Genomic DNA, 14,953 nt, shown 5'->3' with positions numbered 1-14,953 from the left:
AGCTGCAGAACATACAGTATGAGACAAGTTGACTTATCAAGTCAGGAGACCACAACATATACAAAACAAATATTTTCCCATGAATCACATGGAACTTCACAGACTTTGCTGAAAAAACATGGTCCCTTACTATAAGGCCTGCAAGACTAAATACCAAATAGTGTCCTACTCCTACTGCTGTTGCATCTTTTATTACAGACTTACCTTTTGAAACGTGCATGTATGCCAAACAGTCTGGCTGAGAATATGAAATTCAGGAAACAACAACTGAATATTGTCAGTTCATAAAAACACTTTGAAAATAACTAGCAAGTACTAGAATGAAGATTAAATTCAAATAATTAAAGAATATTAGAAGTTGTGCAGAAAAACAAGGATGAGAATCTTCATTGAAAAAGACTGACAAGGCTTACAGGGCAAAAATACTAAATGAGGATAAGACATAATATTCAATATGTGTGATGTATTGCATAACTTGCAGGCATTCACCTAAATAAATGGCAAAGTTACAAAGCATACAATCACAGAACCAACTGTGATCTGTCGACACCATAATTTCCATTTTACTGTCAGGAATTGAAGCAATAAATAGAATTAGGGACAAAATTCACATAAATTTCAGACTTCCAGACACTGTTTTTATTAGCACCTACATTAACCATTTATTAACCATCTAGATTTAAATCCCAGTACTAACTTCAATGGAAAAACTTCCTAACTTGCAGTTGAGCTAAAATGAAAGCACACCACATAAAGCACATACCAAGCAGCGACTACATGCAATGACATGTGTTAGTAAGGCTAGACAAGTCACCCAAGTGATTTTGAATGGACAGCAGAAACAGTTGTCCTTCATTTAGAATGACATCTCAGTGCTTTAACCACCTCCACCCACCCTAACCTTATATTTATTTTAAAATAATAATAACGATGAAGAGATAACAAAGAGCAATCCCTGGCAAGGCAGACTGTGGTCCCCACTTGGAATGCAATACGAATGGCCAGCTAACTACAAATGGCACTTGCATTCAGTGTGAAAAATGTCCCATCCCGTTCCGCCCCCCCACACACACACACAAATATGTGCTGCTAGGCTCTCAAAGCAAAGTTAATCTATCGCAAATGCACAGAACCACAGATACACATAGCAGTCTTTCCGTGCCTTGCATTCAAGTTTTTTGTGTTTTTTTTTTTTTTTAATAGCTTTCAGTTTACACTTCAAATACTGACACAGCATTAGCTGCTGATCTGTCAATGTTATTTTTCAACAAGTTGTGTTTTTTATTTTTTTAATAGGAACAGCTTCTTTCAAAAATAATTTGAAAATCCTAGTGTTCAAACATTTAAAAGATACTAACTTTTTAACCTTCATACAAACACAGGAATATTTGTATTGTGTACTAACCTTGACATTCTAACAGGTTCAGCCCGCAACTATGTACTACAGCAGTAGTTTGCTAACATCTAAGTTTATTCAAGTAACAAAAAGCAACAGCAACAAAGGTAAAGACGGTGACAAACACTCTTGGCTTAGTATACTCACTATATGATTTTCCTCTAAAAAGTAACTAGCCATAGCTAGCCAATAAGGCAATACTCATATTTAAAACATACATTAGTGTTAAATCAGTAGTTGTGAACTTGTCCACAGTTTTTAAGTGAAATGCAAAAGAAGTGCTGACTTTCTGAGACAAAGCACCCACTGCTTTAAACACCACTAAAAGTTGCTGAATTTTAATCAACAAAGAAAAAGCAGTATGTAGAAAGAGAATCCCTTACTTCAGAGGTTAAACCTCAGGTAGCACCTATTTTGAAAAATAAATTTTAATATGTAACATTGCAGCACACACAAGAATACTTCAGAGTAAGTGCTAGAAATGGCGGTGATAATTGGAGGCATTGGTGAGCCTTGCACAGTACTTAATTTTGGTAGCTAGGAACGATCACTTTCTCACAAACAAGAAAAAAATGACTGCACATCTTTCAGAACCAAGTACAACTGCAATGTTCTTTGCAGAGGCGAGCTCGAGAGTTTTGATAATTTCAAATTATCCTAAGTTACACTTGCAATGTCGTATGAGCGCCATGGCCTCAGCCGCAACCTAACAGTTCGAGATGAAGCCAGTCTTTTCCTTTGTAACAGTTGAGTTCAGCTTGCAACACTATCAAAAAGAAAAGAACTGTAAGCTAATTGCTGGCAAGTATGACGCAAGCGGTTTCCTCGGTTACAGCCCAAGTTGCTGAAGTGCCTGATCCAGCATTTCCTCATCTGTTTGCACTCACACCAGCAGTCTGACAATGTAGTCACTGCATCCTGTTTCACTCAGCAGCCAGCCAAACACACTGAGCTTAACCCTTGACTAGCATCTCGACAGCTAACCTATCGTATCTGGAAATCAGCTCTTACAGCAACCTTTTACGAATGTGTTTTTAACTGTATCACACCTTGGCAACAACTGTCTATGCTGCACTTTCTTTTTAACGGAGGAGGAAAACATGAAAAAGAAACCATCTAAAATTTAAAAAATAAAGTTATTATTTGCATTTAAAACAAAAATGCAGGAAAACTACTGAAAGCCTCTGCTACAAATTAGATGTACAGAAGTTTAAATACCTGCAGATTTTACTTAAAATATCAAATTATCTATGCCTCTGATTTTAATTTTCTAGCTCCAGAATTTTCCTGATTTTACACAACACCAAAAACACGTTAGATACAAATATCAAATTTACTTCTCATTTGCTTAAAATAGATGCGTATTCATATATCAATCGGGAGCATGCTTTAAAAATGTACCAAAGAAATGGTAACTGTATACACACAGGAAAAGAAAAATAACATTTTAATTTAACAAAAAGTGCAGAAGGCATTGGCCTCATCATCAATGAGCTATCTTCCAGAGGACCTGCAGATCCTAGAGCAAATAAAAAATAAAATAAAACCTAAGATGTTAATCAAAAAGCACAAGCACTGGCCTGTCTGACAATATGCTGCACAAAACAATTTAGATAATTTTAGGGTTTATTTTTAAATGTGAATTTGAATTTGGCCACTTCAGGGCACAAATAAATATGCAACAAACTATTTCCAGCACAGAGCTGTTGCGTGCTGACAGTGGTGCTTATCTGGTGTCAAACTTAACTGTTTTTCTGTACTCTGGAATAATCGTGCAGCACAAAGAAAGCAAAAAGGAAAGATAAAGGTCGTAATTTTCTATTAAAAACTCTAAGCAATGCTTCATAAAGGCAAAATGCATGTGAAATTTATTGATTAAAAAAAAGCCTCCCGCCTTCACTGATTGATGTACTCAAAGCAATTTTAAGTGGGAAATCCCCTGAAGCATTTTGAAACAGACAGATGACAGCCACCAGAACGACCTGTCACAGCGGCTTCCTGACCACTAAAAGAGAACTAGGTATCCAGAAATGTCAAGGTGCAAGGAGAGACCAAGCTAGTGACTGTCTATTGATTTTTTCAAAAAGGCTGGGTTCACACCAAGCTAGAACTACTCTGAAAGGAACTCCAAAATAGTCCTGATTTTCCAATAACAGGAAATAATCTCAATCTTTCAAATTCATCAGATTCTCCAGTTTCTCAGGAGGCCTTCTTGCTCACATCTCATCACAATTTATCCATATCACACAAATAAAGTGTTAGGGCAAGAAGCCCAAGTGTACAGACAAATGACCGTCCCGACAGAGCTCTGAAAAACGGGATGCTGGTATGCACTGGCAACCATACTTATCTAGAAAAGAAGAAACAGAAAGGGCCACCATGTTTACACGATATAATCAATGCTGAGGCTTAGTTAGCAATTAACTACTTGTTAGCCTCCCACTGACATTTTTCTCTGAACAGAGATGTTTCAGCCAGCAGGCTTTCCTACCCTATTAGTATAGTTTCCCACTGCATCACTTCTAAGTTTCTTCCCACACACCTGCATTCCTCTTTGTTCTGATGTCGCAGCACCAGTATAGCAGATAGGAAGGAAGAGGAAAAAATATGACAAGGAAAGAAATATTTTCTTCACCAATAAACATTTTTATTCAATTGAATGGAGAAACAGCAAGCCAGCAGAAACCAGTGAGACTAACCTTGCTGGGCTGTTTGGATCCTGGGATCCAAAGGATTCCCACACCTACTCTATTCAACAAGAGATCAGAGAGCCCTGAGAAAAATCTCATCTCCAAACTGAGAACCGTTGAAAACAATTTTCTCTTAGTTCTTCAAAGTGTATTTTTAATGGCACTTGGTGGCTTTAGGTTATGGGACTCAAGGCTCAGGAAGATTTTTACAAAAGTAACATAATGGTTGTATCGGATGTCTTTGATAAAATGAGTTTTTAGCTGTCTGGATTAGAACCAAACAGAGGAACATCCACAGACGAGGTCTTTCAGAAGGCACAAAATATGGCTCATATCTAAATAGGCACCAAATGACCTCACCATTTCAGTCATGTCACTGATGTATAAAACAGCCATCCTGCAGAGAGGGCTAGCCTCTGTGAGCCTTCAGATAGCCTTGGAAGTCTATCCAATCACTAATGATCCAGTGAATTTTGCAACAGGCAGAACTGTTCCATGCTTTGTAACAATCCACAAGCTACAGGAGGTACCACCATGAGATACATTTTCTCCAGCTCTGCCTCCTGCCATACTTTGCCCGTGACAAAAGAAGAAAATACAGCTCTGTCCACGGATGACATTTGTGACAAGACAGATACAGGGAACTCACAGTTCTTCTTGACTCTGGCTTTTCTCAGCTTATGCCTCTTCCTGAAGTCGGCAGGGATACCACTGCAGAACAACTCAAAAAGTGGAACAGAGATGACAGGAAGAAAAAGAAAGACCTGGGACACAGCTGGGAGTCTAGCAGACACACTGAGCTAAAGTATTACTGAGAAACTGGAAATAAAGTTCAGAATCTCTTTTAAAAATAAGTTCTGCAAAAGTTCAGCTTAATTTGGTTGCCCTGTGGAGGCAAATAGAATTCAAGACTCAGGACAGAAAATATTTCTCTGCTCCTACTGATCCTGTTACAACCCAAGCTGTAATCAGAATGTAACATCTCAAATTCATATATGAACTTCAGTATCATAAAGATCAGGCAAAGCTTTCTTACAGCACTCAAACAGTGCAGGAGGGATTTTGAAGGATACAAATCCTCTAATTCTTTGCCTTTGTTTTTGAGTGGAGGTGAAATGAAGGGAGTAAGATGTTCAGTAAATATTTTTTGAGGCACAATTCCTTCCCTGTTGTCACTAGTCAGCCAGCTACTCTTGCAACAGCTACAGCACCCAATCCAATACTACTCCTACTTTGCTCTCTTCGCTTGCTTACACTAGGAAAGGGGCAAACCATAAGCAAGATGGCTACATGCTTAGTGCTCTCCAAATAAAACTTAGAAAACCTCTGTCCTGTCTATCCAAAAAAATAAATGGAAGATTATTTTCAGCTTTGCAACTACTGAAGAGGTACAGACTCTATCCGAGTAGCAAAGAATAAGCTCGCAGCTACAGAAGTCTACATACTAACAGCTCACATTTCACAAAAAGAATTGCAGTTATGTTTATAGAAAATGAAGCAGGCGAGTGAACACCTTGCTTGTAACTTAAAGAACTAAAGGAACAAAATGAAAAAAAAAAGAACCTCACAATACTGCAGAAGATCAAGATAAAAGATACGGTCTGTATGAGTATATCAAAAAGAAATATACACGCCTTTTCAAATGCGGTCTACTTATTTCTCATTTTTCATTCATAGACATTTATACAGTATTCATGTAAGGGATTCTAGAAACATTTTTATGTTGTAAATGCAAAGAAATACTTATTTTTTCTGTTCAATTAATTGCGTTACCAAATGTTCTGCTTTTTTTTTTTTTTTTTTAATAGTTTGCTTGAAAGATTTCTAAAAAAAGTGAAAATGTTTCCAGTCAGGACATTTTTATGTCTTTGCTGAAAGATACCTGTAATTTCGCATAAAGTTAAGTTACTGGTCTTGTAATGTGCAGAAGGAGAACACACTGGTGAGAAGAGGTATTAAAATGATGGCAAAATTAGGAACAGCTAAGGACAGGGAATGGTAAGGAAAAATGGAATTACAAAGACAGACAAGCAAGCAAGCAATTTACTATTGAACATTAATCTTCTGGAATACTATTTTTCTTGTACTTTCAAGGCCAAGTTAATTTAAAACAAAGATGTACCTTTTAAACGCACACCAACCCTGTCCATCATCAGGTAGGAGGAAGGAACATAGCTTTAATAATGCATTCATTTGAGATTGTTAACACCTACAGCTAGAGAGCTGAAGTTATAAATTACATTAAACCCTGTGAATTTTTAACAAGTGAGGACTGTAATCTCATTCCTTAAACACTGTAAAACACATGTTCTTTTCCATTTGAAAGCTAATGTGCTCTGTGCAGACTCTAGAGAGCTTCCTACCAGAACAAATGGTAAGGCAAGTATGGAAGACTTATGAATCTTTAGCAATGAAATTTTAACAGCAGCTAGGCTCATACTAGAAAAATTACACCTTTGTTACTTAATGGAGAACTGTGATACGTGCATTACTGAAGTTATATTGACTTGCTATTAGTTCTGAAATTGCATCTCTCTATTATATGAAACAGTTTGCATTATTTCCAAAGCTGTATGAGTCTTTCCTCACAAATTCAAACAAGGTATCAACTTGTTATTTCCAGATACAACACTAGATTCCAAATTAATTTGTCCTGAATTTTTTATCCTTAATAATCTTAACAATGTTACACTTCATATGTAAACACAGTTTTACTTGGTTTTACCAAGACTGTTCAACTTCAGCATCTTAGTTCTGATTTTTACCCTCAATAAGAATCTTTATCCTTCACACAGGCTGAAGTGCTATTTTCTTCAGAACATTCTGCAGATGTCTTTGACGTGATGACCATTGTCTCAGAGGGTCTGAAAACATAGGCTAACCTTAAAAGCAATAGCCAGTGTCTGCCTCTGCTCATCTACTCATGTCTTATTTCCTCCCCGACATCATAAAGTCACATGCAAACCTATTATTTTCAAGCTTCTTCAAAAATTTTGTCATTGAACAAAAGTGCTGCTAGTCATGAGACATAAATAAAATTAAAACCAACAAGAATATTGGTCATTAACTCAACAGCTGTTCCAAAATCTTCCTAAGCAAATTTGTTCACCAGAAACTCCAAATAGAAGGAAAAAACAGATTTACAGTATTACCACAGCATAGAAGCATTCTGCTGTAATGAATAAAAGAATAACAAGTAACTCCAAGATAGACTCTAATTAATATTTTCCTATAACTACATAAAATAAGTGAACAGATGCCTGTCTTCAAAATACTTTCAACTATGCTTTGCCATAACAGCACAATGTTGTTATTTGTTATTTACATCATGGTAATCACTCATCTTAACTTCATCTAGACAGGCTACATTTCTTTAATTCATTGGAAAGATCCTAAGTAACATTGCTTAGCTTTTTATTATTAAAAATAAAATAAAAAAACCTAGAAGATGCTAACAAACATCTATGTGCATAACCAATTGAAGTTCCCTCATTGTAATTCTATTTTTTCCATTTGAAATTTGCTTTTCAAGAACACTTCGGTAATCCCCAAATGAATGGTATGTTGCCCAGAAAAAACCAGCAGGTTGAAAAAAGGACAAAAATGGGGCAAATGTGGGGTCAATACCACAAAGTTGTTTGTGTTTTCTAGTTAAGATATGAAACATACTGCTCTACTGACACACTGGGAAGAGCAAAGCCCCTCAACTGATGAATGTATACGCTTGTTTACCCCAGGCTGTAACCAGCATCTCACAGTAGACGTACCTCTGTTTCAGTGCATTTCTGTATGTACAGTCTCAGAGGGAGCAGTATAATGCAGATCAACGTTCAGCTTTCCTTGGGTGATTAAAGCCTGCATCTCACAGGTCCAGCAACTCAAGAGGAAAACTGCTCACGTGCCTTTATGTCTTCCAGTCAGAGCCCATTCATCAGGGCAGTGCATTTCACAGGCACAGCAGGAATTAAACTTTTCCCAGGTGCTCATCACACCTTCAGGTTCTAACACTGATCTCCCTCCCTTGCTACCCACACATGGGACCGTAGCCTCTCGTGTCTAAGAAAATGCAGCCTAAATGAACTGAAATTGAAGTTCAGACTCTGCAATGAGAATAATTCTGATGGACTGATTATGTATAGGATTACAGAACTGCAGGAGTGGATATCAAAGAACCTGTGAGTGTGTTTACACATTACACTGTTTAGATGGCAAACCAGATGAAATGCAGGCTGTTGTAGATGTCAATCAAGACAATCACTTCAGACTTCTCAAATACATTTCTTTCGTTTTAGAGTCAGTGTCATTAAACTACTTGTATGACACTGAATTTTATTAAGTACTAACAATGTCCTGGAAATACAGAAATCAATACCTGCCTCAGAGAAAGCTCAACAAAAGTTACTACATATTCAAAAGCTTCCAAAGCTACAAGCCCAGCTGAGAGGCCATCCACTTCTGTAAAGTATACGCACTGTAAAGTTCCTTGGCCACCCTACAAATTTCACACAGAAAATAATGGTAACATGAGGATTAGTGTTTATCAGTAATCAAATGCTGAAGAACATTATTTGTACAAGCAATTTGCATGAAAGGATTTAAACCGTTCTGAAGAACCAAAAGTACTAGAAAACTCACCGATACCTGTTCTTAACCTGTATTTCTTATCCTATGTTAGTAACTTAGAGCACCCAGTGATTTAGAATTCCTTTATGAGAATCTGCCAGACAGAAGGAACAAGATTCCTGAAGTGGGAAACAGGTGTCACCCAAGAGTACCTAGGAAAAATGGTTTTAGAAAAATGAATATAGTTTATAACTGCATCTATAATATTAAACTAAGAAAATCAGTGACCCAGAGATCCAGAATGTGTATATAAGCCTTTAATTTTAGGCCACACTGGAACAAAAATCGTGCTAAAGATGGGGACAGTGAGTCTACTGTAAGAATGCCTTTTTTAGCCTTTAGTTTAGCTCCCATCCTGTTAAAAGGGTTTAATCCAATCAAAAGAAAATACAATATGACCAATAATGAAGGTTAAAAGAGACACTAATACCAGAATGCCTGTGCAAGGTTTCATATTTAAGCTGTTGTTTCAGTAAAACTGATAAGACTTCCCTCTGCAAGCCTTAAGTTTCACTCACTTTCAGAAGAGTCTATTTTATGAACTCGTGCTGATAAAGCTGTACTGACAACAGATGGAAACAGGCAGGTGTGCCACAGGCTTGTGGTACAATTCCACTGGGGTGGGGGAGCAGACTGTGTGGTTTGGGTACACTGAAAGTACTCATCCCAAATTAAGCCACATGCATATTTTTCAATTACTATTACCAACATGGATATAGAAAAACCAACATACCTATATTGCTAAATCATATCATTCCTCATAGAAGAAGGTAATGATGGTAAGGCTGCAAAGTTTTCACTTCTTAGGTATCAGAAAAGGAAAACAGAAGGGGAAAAAAAAAAAGACATTAAAAAAAGGATTATTTTCCTATCAAATGTCAAATAAGGAGCAGACTAACAAAAATTTTGTGGTGTTCACTCATGACATAGGAGACACTGATGTGGATTCCTTGAGTTCAGCTCATACCGCAGAGTTGCCCCACGTCAGAGCACATTTCGTAGGGTCTTCCCACCCACCTTTTTCCATAAAGCTTGCTGGAATTTCATATCTTTGAAAAATCTAAGGCCATTGTGTTTCCATTAGGATGGTACTGCCAGGCATATACGTGTGCACATAGCTTGCACAGGAGTTGAGTCTTTTCCTCAGTAAAATATGCCTGCAACCTTGTAATTTTTATTCCTTTCAAATCTAACCTCACAGAACATACTGTCCATGAACTGCAGTGTGGAGGCCATCCTCTTTTCCCATTCTAGAGATTCTCCTGGGAACCTTTTATCGCTCATCTTTACAATTTTCTTGCATAATTTTAAAATATCTCCTAAGTCAAAGCTGAAAACTAGAACTTCATCAGTTTATCCTGTTAGTTCCCTTTGACACAGCTGATCTCTCATTTCTTGGAAACTTCTCTTCCAGCTCCTTCCACTTCTTTCCTACTTGCACTCTGGTCACTCCTGTAATACACCACCTGCAATACTTCCTCCAAATTTCTCCATCATTTCCTCAGCAGTTGTCTTTGATTTCCTTCCCTTCTCTCTTTACATCTTCTCTGCAGGAAGTCACACCTGCAGAAACAATTAACCCCTTTTGCTACACTGACAACTTACAAACACGGTTCCCTCCTTTTTAGTGTACTACTTCTGCCCAAAACAAACTCCCATCAAGTTTCGAGTATCTAAACAACAGCTTACAATGGACTTAGCTAACAGAGTTCTTAAGAGCAGTCAGTCTTCTTAATTGCACTCTCAGCATTTTTTTGTCATTCTCTGTGAACCACATTATGGTCCTGGTGATCGCTTTGGCACAGGATGGCATCTTAAGCTCCAACCTCTCTCTACAGGTCTCTATAGGCAGACCATTCTCAAATCAGCCTTTCTTTCTGGTATTATACTTCAAGACTCTAACTACAAAATGAGGAGAAAGAGAGACAGAGAAAGAGACAGAGAGAGAAGCTACAACACTTCTTAGGAGTCTTCTCATTTCACCTAGCACAAAAGATTTTTCAAGGCCACAGAGAACTAAAAAAATAATCTTACTTATCCAAAATACAGATGCAAAAATGGCTTCCGAAGACTGTCACTTTCACCATGTAGTCATTCTCTTTGTATATTCCAAACACTCACTTGCTTCCCATTGAAACTGATCACATTCACAGCTCAACACACCCTTTCTACACTGATTTTTCACATAAGACAGAGGATAAAAACCCAAAAGATACAAAGATTCTGGTAACAACAGAAACAAATCCTTACATGCAGGTGCACTTTAGGCAGAGGTCACTGCAACCACTACTGAACGTTGCAAAGGGCTAATTGTGTACATAGCAAGAAGAGCTCCATTTCATATTATTGGCTGCAACCAATAATAAGATGTTCGGGTTTCTAAGGCTGCAAGCAGTATCAGAATTTAATAACTTTAAGACACTGTAAAATACATACCAACAGGTACCTTCTCCACTAGGAAGCTAATAGCCTCAGTACTTAAGGACAAAATATAATGTAAGAATAGGAAATAGACACAAATTGTCTACATAAAGGACAAACTGCATTAATTTCAAGTTACATAAACATTTTAGATTCTCAAAATCAAATCCTTACCTTCCTAAGGTAAGGCATAAAATATACAAGATAGCCACAAACTGAAACCGGCAGGAGGTGGTGGTCAATTCACCAGCCTAATTACAAGACAACTCCTCCTTAATTAAGAATGCAACACGAATGTCTATCAAAGAAGTATCTCAGCCTCTTTACTTGTTTGAACATACTCAGAGAGTTAGGGAAAAAAAAAAGTCAGCTCTAGTTGCAGGCTGTTTTGGACACACATATCTTATGCATAATTAGGAAGGCCTATTCTTTTACAAGGAAAAATGGACATTTTAGAAAATGTCCTATATATAGTTATTCCCTCTCATATACATATTCACCAGCTTGTTAAAGAAAAGTAATGCTTTACTACAGGATTTTTCAAGACGAATATTATGTATAAAGATCTGACAAACACCCTTAAGATTCCCAATCTTGATTTGTCTTTCAGGAAAAAAATAAAATTAAGCAACGGAGTTGTAAGTATTCATCAGCCAATGAAGATAATCCCTTTGATACCAGTAGGTACAGCTGACATTAGCATTTGATTAATACTTGTAATCAAGACATTGTCTACACAGAATATGGTATAGCAATCAATACTGCACTCATACTGCTAATAAGCAATTCTTCTCTAGGTCGAAGAATACTGAAGTAAGGATTCAAAAAGCCTGTGTACTGCTAAAATTATATGAATTTCCATGGACTTTTCCTGTTAATATAGTAGAGGTCAGAAAAGACACTGCACTTGCATGATTTTTAGCCTCAATTTCAGTCATATTGCTTTCTTCTGTTCTATGTGTATTTCTATTTATATATTTGGTAATGGCATTTAAGTATACTCGCATGAAATTTTAAAGATAGAATCCACTCAAGACTTCTCCCCCACTCACCAAACAACATCACTAGCCACGCATACTGCAGAGAAAACATATGCAGCATGAATTCGTAGATTTTGGTGGCTAAGTAAGCATGGACATTCCTATAAAAAGCAAGAACAAATTTTAACAACCTTTCAGTGTTATAGTTGCCATAGCTGTTCAAGTACAGAAAGCAATACTCTGAATATGACAAACACATTGCTCAAATTAGAAAGCACTTGCAGCATAATGCTCACAGGGCCTCTTCCCACCTCTGTCCCAGAAAACAGTGACAGCTCCACCTGCTTCCAGCATGTGCACGCTGCTGGGTGCGCATACGTGGAGCTGCTGACTCTCCCGCTCCCCATGGGGAAAGACCCCTGACAATTGTTAGCTTAAGCTTATTTGTGAAGAAAAAACAGTCAACCCAATACAATTATTTTCTCACAGTTTTAACTAGACAAGAGTCAGGCATAATTTCAAATCAACAAGTAACCGGAAACTTAAGGTCAATAGTAGCATTCTCTGTTTTCCCCAGGGTAACTAAAATCTACATCTGCCTTTTTTGTTCTCGTGTGTCCCTGCTTGCAGGGGTTCAATGTGCACGAATAATTGGATAAAACACATCAAATATAATCACAATAGTTACTTAACTGTCATTCACCAAAGTATTCTTGGCATGGTGGACTTGCCGCACATTCCTTGTACTCCACTGATCTTCCAAATAATGCTCATTAAACTCACTATCTTAAAATACTAATATTGAAAAAGAAGCATTGCAATGTTGAATAAACATCTGCAAAACACTCAATCAATCTTTCAAGAAAGTTCACATAATAAATGCTCTCTGAAGAGCATTAAGTGTGTATTTTCCTTCTGTTTCAAGGAAGCAATATAAAGACCTTACAGTGTTTATTCAAATAAAGTCACAGGCTATACCCCATGCCACCACCCCCAGCCCAAACAGTTGACATTTTATCAGCTTTGCAATGTCTGATCTCTCTCCAAGTCAGACAGGAGATCAGAGGATTTAGCCTGTATTATCCTTATAAAAACTGCTCATAAAATACTGCATAGAACGTATATCTGTGAATCCAATTTAAACCATGGCTAACAAAGCACAAATATTTATTGTAAAGTGTAATAGACTATTAGGAAAATAAAGAACTTTAGATCTCTTTGTTGTTTCTATTCACTTCTGGTGATAATGAAGATATCAAATTCTGGAAGTCTACCAAACAGTTGCATTTTATTATGAACACGTATGATTTAAGTACTGCCAATAAATTCCATGTATTTAGTTCTGGTTGACATTTATGATGTTACTTAAAGAATAATAAATGCCTTAACTTGAAATATACACATACTTTTTTAGGAAGTGAGCTGCATATCAAAGGAAGCATTTAGTAAGTTGTATGAGAACAAATATCTTTTATCATCTAGAAAGGTTAATGAAAGCTGTTATTGCATTTTCTGAGTTTTTTTTATACTGCAGACAAATGACACAAAAAGAGAGAGCGTTTGCTATCTAGAAGGGATCAGAGCAGAGAAAGTAAATTACAACACAATATTCCCTACATATCTTAATTGCTATTACAATATTTATCGTTCATTTCATAGTCTGCACTTGACAATTTAAAAACTTACTGAATGAGTTACTTCTGAAGCGTGCTGCAGCACACTTGCATTTCAACCTTTTACGCAAAGAACGATTACTGCTGTCTTACTCTGTTGCATAAACGTGGAGCACGACATGCTCAAAAACCACCCTGCTTGTTCAGATTCACCTCGTGTTTCCTCCGACCTATTTCACAGTCGATCACAAGAGGCGCGTTATGGCACACACGACAAAGTGGAGTTAGAAACTTGCATTTAGCATTCATGAATTTCAGCCACAACAGCGGGAGATGGGGGACTCTGCGGCAACCATCCCTTGCAGGAGCTGCTGGCTTGCATGTTCCTTCCGAACTCTCCCCTCATCCTCCCTCCATAAGGGGCTGGTTATCCCGCCGGCACACCACTCGGCGTCCTGCAGTTCACGTGCAATGTACCGAACATAAACAAACCCGGCCCCACACGGGGCTTCGCGCTGCGAAAAACAAGACTCATTGACAAGTTTTCCAGGAGGGAGAAACCAACAGAGTTCCATTCAAGAAAACTGAACGTTTTGGGCATCTTTCCAGACTCTACTGAACAGCTCTCTCTTCAGTAAAAAAAAAAAAAAAAAAAAAAAAGTAGTTGCTTAAATCCAATCAACCCCAACCTAATGTTAAGTTATTTGGAGCGAGGAAGAGATGGTTAAGAGGGAGAGAGAGAAACGAGAGACCGTAATCTGCAAGGCAGAAGGACGCCTGCCACTCAAACATTGCCAAACATCGGTACAAAATATCCCTCAAAATCTGATTTTGTGTTTTTCTTTAGCACCTTTTTGTCGACAGAAAGCGGGAAGAAAGTGAAGTGCCGAGCAGCTAGAAATCTGTGGTTTCTTTCTCTGGTGAAGTCTGCCAGAAGTGGTGGAGCTGGGCTTTGGAAAAGAAACAAGGTAGCTGATAGCTGAAGGTGTTTGTTTGTTTAAGGAAAAAGGGCTACGCTTTAATAATTAAGGTCGTATGAAAAGCGAGCGAGCCCTCTATGCTATTGCAAATGCATTGGTATGATTTAGCTTCCATACAGACCAAAAGGGAGGGTTACATCGGCTGTGCAGAACCAAGCTGAGAAATTAAGACCCGCTAAGGAACCACTATTTTCCTCCATTTCTTTAACGGGCGTCTGACAGCGAGCAGACATCCAGCGCGCACCCACTG

General features: G+C 37.7%; 1 protein-coding gene across 4 annotated transcripts in view; it reads right to left on the bottom strand.

Moving 5' to 3' along the window:
* PDE3B (phosphodiesterase 3B) overlaps nt 1-14,953 on the bottom strand; it is a 91,590-nt gene that overhangs the window by 75,240 nt on the left and 1,397 nt on the right. The gene's annotated exons all lie outside the window — the stretch shown is intronic.

The sequence above is a fragment of the Cygnus atratus genome, chromosome 5 (assembly GCF_013377495.2).
Source record: "Cygnus atratus isolate AKBS03 ecotype Queensland, Australia chromosome 5, CAtr_DNAZoo_HiC_assembly, whole genome shotgun sequence".
In the NCBI taxonomy this organism is placed as follows: domain Eukaryota; kingdom Metazoa; phylum Chordata; class Aves; order Anseriformes; family Anatidae; genus Cygnus; species Cygnus atratus.
The sequence above is the reverse complement of the archived record's forward strand: the minus strand, read 5'-3'. Positions and strand labels throughout refer to the sequence as shown.